Source organism: Talpa europaea (assembly GCF_964194135.1).
Source record: "Talpa europaea genome assembly, chromosome: 4".
NCBI classification, from domain to species: domain Eukaryota; kingdom Metazoa; phylum Chordata; class Mammalia; order Eulipotyphla; family Talpidae; genus Talpa; species Talpa europaea.
In genome coordinates, this window is record NC_140070.1 from 146,224,633 (window position 1) to 146,231,380 (window position 6,748).

Genomic DNA, 6,748 nt, shown 5'->3' on the forward strand with positions numbered 1-6,748 from the left:
GGGCGCACCTGGGCTGAGACCGGGCTTATGAGGGCGGCGTCCCGGGGACGCCAGCAGAGCGCAAGAGCAGAGCGCGAGAGAGACCAGAGGGAGAGAGCGAGGCCAGGAGAGAAGGCCGAGAGCCCCGAAAGAGCGAAGACTTGGGGGGGCTGGGGGGACTGCCAGCCTCCGGCCCCCGGGCCCCCTGCCTGCCGTGCGCCTGGTAGATGCCGATAGGAGCCTGAAAAAGCCACCGAGGGCTCCAGGAGTCCTCCCTCACCCGTCTGCTCGGTCACGGAGATCCTGCTCCGGCCCTTGCTGCCGCTCCACACGGCTTCTCCCGTCTTCTCTTCCAGGAGCCGCCAGCCCCGCCGCACAGCAGCCCCCGACTCCGAGCCCGTCGGGGCCACGGCGCCTCCTGCCCGCCGCCCGGCTGGGGCTGTGGCCACACGTGGACTCCGCCCGCCAGCTCTCCAGGGAGTCCTGACATCAGGTAAGAGGCGCCAGACTTGCTCCCCACCGCCTTTCCGTCAGGCCCTTCGTATCTCCATATGGGTTTGGGGATCAGGGCGCTGGGGGGCGGGATGGGCTCTCGGGGTAGCCAGTGCTGGGAACTGATGTCCCGCGGGGGCCCCCCCCCCGTCCGCGAGCGCAGGGCACCCCTGCACTCCTCCAGGCCCCCCACACCCCACCCCCGGGCACTTGCCTCCAGGGGACCGGCCCTGGGAGAGGCCAAGGTATTTCCTGGGGGCGGGTTCCTCCCTCCGGCCCGTGGCTGCCTCCAGGTGGCTGCCGACTCCTGTGCGCTCCTGCGCTGCTCCGTGGCCGTCCTGGGAGCTCATGAGGGAACCGCCTGAGGGCCGGCCTGGGCGCGTCCAGCAGGCCCGACTCCCGAGCCGCCCGAGCACACGTGTCTGGTCTGCGTGGGGGCGGCGAGTCGCAGAAGCACGGCCGTGGCCGCTCTGGGCATCTGGTGCTGCTCCTTCACGGCACAGGCTGGGCCGGGGCAGCTTCCTGCAGGGGCGCGCGGCGTGCAGGCAGCCCGCTCCTGCTGCCCAGCCGGCGGGGGGCGCGTCTTCCCAGGTGGCTGCCAGGCCAGGGTCTTCTGTGTGCAGCACCGCCCGCCCACCCGGCGCCACCCGGCTCTTCCCCATGGCACGGCTGGGGGCGGTGAGGGCGTCACTTTGCTCCTGAGCTTAGGGGGTACTAGGGGCTGATTGTGCCTCCACAATCCACATGCTGAAGCTCCAATCCCACCACCCCAGTGTGCGGCCTTGCTTGGAAGCGGGGCCGCTGCAGACACAGCTAGCTGAACTGAGGGCACCGACGGTGCCTCAGGACGCGCTGGGGCTGCCTCTGCGGGCTTGCTAGGACTGCGTCTCATCTGTCCACCCAGCCCACCAGGAACCGCCAGTCCTGCGGCATTCCACGGCCTCACGTCCACCACGGGCCTGAGCAATGACAGCAGCCAGGGGGCAGCAGCAGCGGGCAGCAACCCGGGGAGGGCAGTCCAAGGGCCCGGGGCCCTGCAGAGCAGCCCCGGGAGGTCAGTGGGGGAAGGGCAGGGAGGTTGCTGGGTCAGCAGAGCTGGGAGGGGCAGGCCCTGCTTCCTGGGGTCTCACCCCAGCCTCCCCTTCCTGGGGCTCCTGTCCCATGTCCTGAGGCCTGGACCTTCCACGTGCCTGTTCTCCCCTAGGAGGGGAGACCCACAGCACCTGATGCCCCCACCCTGCCACAGGGTACCCCTGGTGACTGAAGGGCAGTGCCCGCTACGAGGGCGGAGCTCCCACCCTCCCGCAGAGGGCACATGGTGGGTGCCCGCCACCAACCTGTGCCAGGGCCCGAGAGCCAGAAGCGCGGGACTCCTCGGGGCTGGCCCAGAAGACCAGGCCACAGGGCTGCCCAAGCTGCCAAGGTGCCGGCGGGTGCAGGCCAAGCCTCCTGCTGACCACACACAGCTTTTCCGGAAGGGAGACAGATGACGCCCTCAGAGAGCTGCTGTTCTCTGGACTTCTGCCTTCTCCAGGCTGGCCAGCAAAGGGCTCGCCCACCGCCTCGCAAGTGCCCTCCCAGGCGGGTTCGGACACCCAGTCCCGCGCTGAAGGCAGCGGCCGCCTCACGTGGCTCCGCTCGGGAAGGCGGCTGCAGGCTGCTTGGGGGCACAGCCTCTGCGCCCCGGCCAGGCACAGCTCCCAGGCCGGCCTCCTGCAGACGTGGGCTCCAGCCTCGGCCTTTCTGGAGAAACTTCCTGCGGATGCGAGGGAGCTCTCGTTTCCCTTCTTCCCAGAAGCGGCGGGCAGACGGCGGTGGCTTCCTGAGCGGGCTGGCGCCGGAAGGGCTCAGAGCGACAGCAAGCCCCGGTGCCGCTGCCTCAGTTTCCCCTGCCACAAACAGCCATGAGCCCTCCCCGGTAGGCTGTGTCCGTCCCCAGCCAGAAGCGCCCAGGGCCCAGCTGAGAGCCTGCGGGACCATGTGGCCGTGCCCGCCCCAGCGGTTGAGGTCGGTGCCCAGGCTAGACTCGGGCGGGGGGGGGGCAGGGGAGAGCAGCGGAGCAAGCACGTGGGGGCGGGGAGCCCCGGGGACCGGCCCCTCACCTATAATACGCTTGAGCAGGATGGAGCCCACTGGCCTGGAGTGGGCACAGGGCCCACGCATCGCCCAGACAGGGGTGGGCACAGACACGCCAGGAGACACGCATGTCCTCCTGCCCTGGGGACGGGCCTCAGGGGCCCACCCCGTGTCACCCTGACCTCGGGGCCCAGCCTCGGGGCGGCGGGATGGACGTCTGTCCTCTGAGCCCAGCCTGTGGCGTGCCACGCGGTGCGGAGACGGCCGGGGAGCGCTGGCCACCGCGGGTGCCACGAGGGGCTCGCCCTACCCCAGCTGCGACGCGGGAGGTGCTGCAGTCCTCCCGGGACCTCCCGGCCACAGCGCCCCACTCAAGGCACCAGGGGTAAGGGCGGGAAAACAGCGGCCCTCAGCACCGCGTCTCGGCATGGGCAGCCTCAGCCTACGGCCCTGACGCCCGGGGCTGTCGGCCCCCCAGGCCTGGGCGCGCCCACAGACAGGGTCCGTGCACAGGGACCGTCGTGCAGACGGACACTTCCCTGGGTGAGGCGCCAGGGGCTCGGCGGCCCTTCCTGCTGCCCCCACTCCGGCCCCACCCGCTGGCCCGTGCCCGGACGCTGCGCTGCGGGGCAGGAGGAGCGGCCAGGAGAGGGGGGTGTGTCCTCACGGAGGGTCCGTCCCGGGCCCCGTGCAGACAGACGCAGGCAGGAGGACGGGGGGCGGAGGGGGGCTACCCCAGTTCTGAGTCCCCCTCGGGCCAGGCCCTTTCACAGGGCGGCGGGGGCTCCGCGAGGGACCGGGGCCCACGGCAGGTGAAGGCGCGTCCTGGAGCCGTGGGCCGCGGTGGGACCTGGCCGCCCAGCAGCCTCCCCGGCTGAGCTAGAAATCCAGGCACCGGCCGGCACTACCCTTGGGGACAGCGAAGCCAGGGACGCCCCACCACCCCACTACCCCCGGCCGTGTGCTCCAGAGGAGATGCCTGGCCGCCCGGATCACCTCCTCCGCCTCCGAGGGCTTCCTCTACCCTTCCACGGGGCTGGCGCAGAGCTGAACCTGGAGCGGGAAGAGCGGGGGTCAGGACACACCCCTGCAATGCTGCAATAGGCACCCTGGACGGGCCACCCCGATGTGAAAGCAGGTGCGAGGATGAAGTCAACACTCCCGCTGCGGCGCCGCTTCCCGGAAGGCGCAGCCTACAGGGAAACCCCAGCAGCGGCTTTCTAGGAAGGGCAGGCCGTGGGGACGCGTCTCCGGGCCGGCGACCCTGTCCAGGAAGGGCAGGGCTCAGGGCAGTGTGGTGCCGGCGCCCGCCAGGGAGCAGCCTGCTCGGCCGCCGCCCCTCCCCTTCCGGAAGCTCCCGCCCACTGACGGCCCTGAGGCCCGCGGGCCCCCAGCTGCGTCCCTTCCAGTGAGGCTCCCACACAGAGCGCCCCTTCCCTCCTCACCCAGCCACACCGCAGGCAAAGCGTCCTTGCCAAGGAGACCTTCTAGAAGGCCCGGTGGGCATGCAGACCTATCGGGGGGTGTGCCACGCGGGCCCTGCCCTGTTCTCCCTGCTTCTGGCCCGGAGCACCCCACTCCCGCTCCGCCAGCATCTCCCAGGCGCCATGACCCTCCGGGCGGCTGCCCTCGGCGCAGGAGGCACTGGCGCTCTAGGCCGGACCCTCGCCGGCAATGGACGGTGCTGGTCACGTGGAGAGGTCAGCTCGATCAGGGAGAGCCCGTCGGGCCTCGCCCCTCAGCCCCCTCGGGAAGAAAGGCCGGGGTGGAGACCCCTGGCCCCGGGCGAGCGGCGCGTCAGCGAGCACACACCGCCAGGTGCGGCCGGCCCCGGGGCTGGGCTTCCCTGGGCCTCCGGTGGGCTGGGGCCATGCAGCCGTGCGGAGGGGGCCGGCAGACACCCATCCCCACACACCAGGAGAAGCGGGCGAGCAGCGTGGCTACATCCCGGAAGCCACAGGAGCGCTGTTGGGGTGACGCCCGCCGGCCTCTGGGTGCCCTCTCAGCTGGGTGACCTCCTAGTAATGACCAGCCCTCAAGTGGGGGGCACAGGTCCAGAACCCCACTCCCCCACTCTGCACGGCTTTGCCCAGATGGGGCCCAGGGGCACAGGCCCGTGTGGGAGTGCCGCTGCGCCCCACCTAACCCCTGGGGAGCTGCGCCCAGCACACACACGCCGGGAGCTCGGCCGGCCGCGGCGGTCTGCTCTGGGCCAGGAAACACCAAGCAGCAGCCTGGCGGCAGCACAGACTTCCTCCCCTGACCCAGGGCCCCTCCTGAGCAGGCCAGAATGTTCCAGAAGGACTTGGGAAAGAGGAAGTGTGCACTGAGCAAGGGCAGGGGGTGCAAATTACAGGGAAGACGACGCCATCCTGCGGCGTGAGGGCCAGTAATGCAAGGCGCGGGCGGGTCAAACGTGTGTCTTGGCACGGAGCCCCCGTGACTGTGGGACAAACAGGAAGGTCTTTCACCTGCCCGGGTCGGGCAGGGCTCGCCACCAGGCGATAGCATCACAGCCAGGGGTACAGGCGGTCTTGTTCCTTGTGTCCAGTTCCTGGTGAGGATGACGCCAGCGGCAGAGCGGAGCCGGAGGGCGCAGGGAAGCTGCTCAGCAGGTCGCAGCCTCAGGGCTGGGCTGCAGGGCCTGGAAGGGCCGATTCCCTGATCGCTGCGCCGATGACCTTGGGCAAAGGCTGCTCTGGTCACCGCGGAGCAGGCCTTCCTCCAACACAGCACACAGGGAAAGGCTTTAGGTGAGGACGTGAACCCGGCAGACGCCGAGGGCCGGCCGGGTGGGCAGCACGCAAAGCAGGCCACGCGCAGCTGCTGCCTGGATCACCCCTGCGTGGGCCAAGCCCTGCCTCGGCGGATTCCGTCAGGCCTGAGGGGGGACCCCAAGCCCTCGGAGAGTGAGGACGCAGTCACGTAAATGCGGGAGGAGGAGGATGTCGAACTTTAGGCCACGAGTCAGCCCTGGCGGGGCAGACAGGCGCCACACAGACCGCGGCTCCAGGCTGCCCCTCCACAGCCCCATGGAAGACTGCTGGGCAGGGCAGCCCGGAGGCGGCTGGGCTGGGGCTGGGGTGGCACAGGGGTACAGGGTGGCAGGTTGTAGGACTATCGATATCTATAGACCGTCAGCCCCAAGGGGGACTTAAGCAATGTAAGAGGATTCTTTTTTTTTTTTTTAAGATTTATTTATTTATACAAGAACCGGGGTACGGGCCAGATGTGCGGGAGGGCGAGAGGATTCACCAGAGACAGAGCAGGGAACAGAACAGGCAGACGGACGAAGTACACTGCTGAGGGGAGCAGCGGGCGGCAGGAGAGGTCTGCGCGCCATGTGGGACCCTCGCCGGCCGGCTGGGATGGAACCGGCGCTGCAGAGGCTGCGGACAGCTTCACGGTGCAGTGTTCAACTGCCTGCGCCACCAGGGGAGGCCGTACGAGGATTCTTAAGAAGTTAAAAATACGCGCTCTGGGGCCTCCCTGGGGGCGCAGCGGTTTGAGCGCTGGGTTGCGAAGCTGCCCGCAGCCTCTGCGGCGCCGGTTCGATCCCCGGCTGCTCCCCGGCCACCGGAGGAGGGTCCCGCATGGCGCGCAGACCTCTCCTGCCGCCCGCTGCTCCCCTCAGCAGTGTCCTTCGGTCCTTCTGCCTGCTCTGCTCCCCGCTCTGGCGCTGGTGAATTCTCTCACCGCCCCTCGCTTCTGACTGTGCCCAGTGCTTGTATAAACAAAACAAACAAACAAATAAAATAAATAAATAAAACATGCCTCTATTAAAAAAAAAAAAATACGCGCTCCGCTGCGCTGTTATGTCTGAGACCTGCGCATGGCCAAGCAGACGTTTGTACCCACCTTTACGCTGAGCTTTCCCGGCATCACTGGATGCAAAAAAGATGAGAAAATATGTATGTGCCCCCTGACCATCACACGCAAGAGCAGGACTGTCAGCCGGTCGCCCCCCACATCGGCCTATCACACCATTTGCGAATTGACCAACTTCCAACATCCACAGGCGTGGCCGTGTTCCCGCCCCGCAGCTGTCTGGACGAGCACAGGCGATGACATGGCTCCCCCCTGCCTGAGCCAACAAGCAGGTAAGAGGCAAGGGCCAGCCGGCCAGAGCCCTGACCTCGGCCCCGGGCCCACTGGCCCAGGACCTGCACCTGAGGGCAGCAGCACCCTGGCCTGACGCACC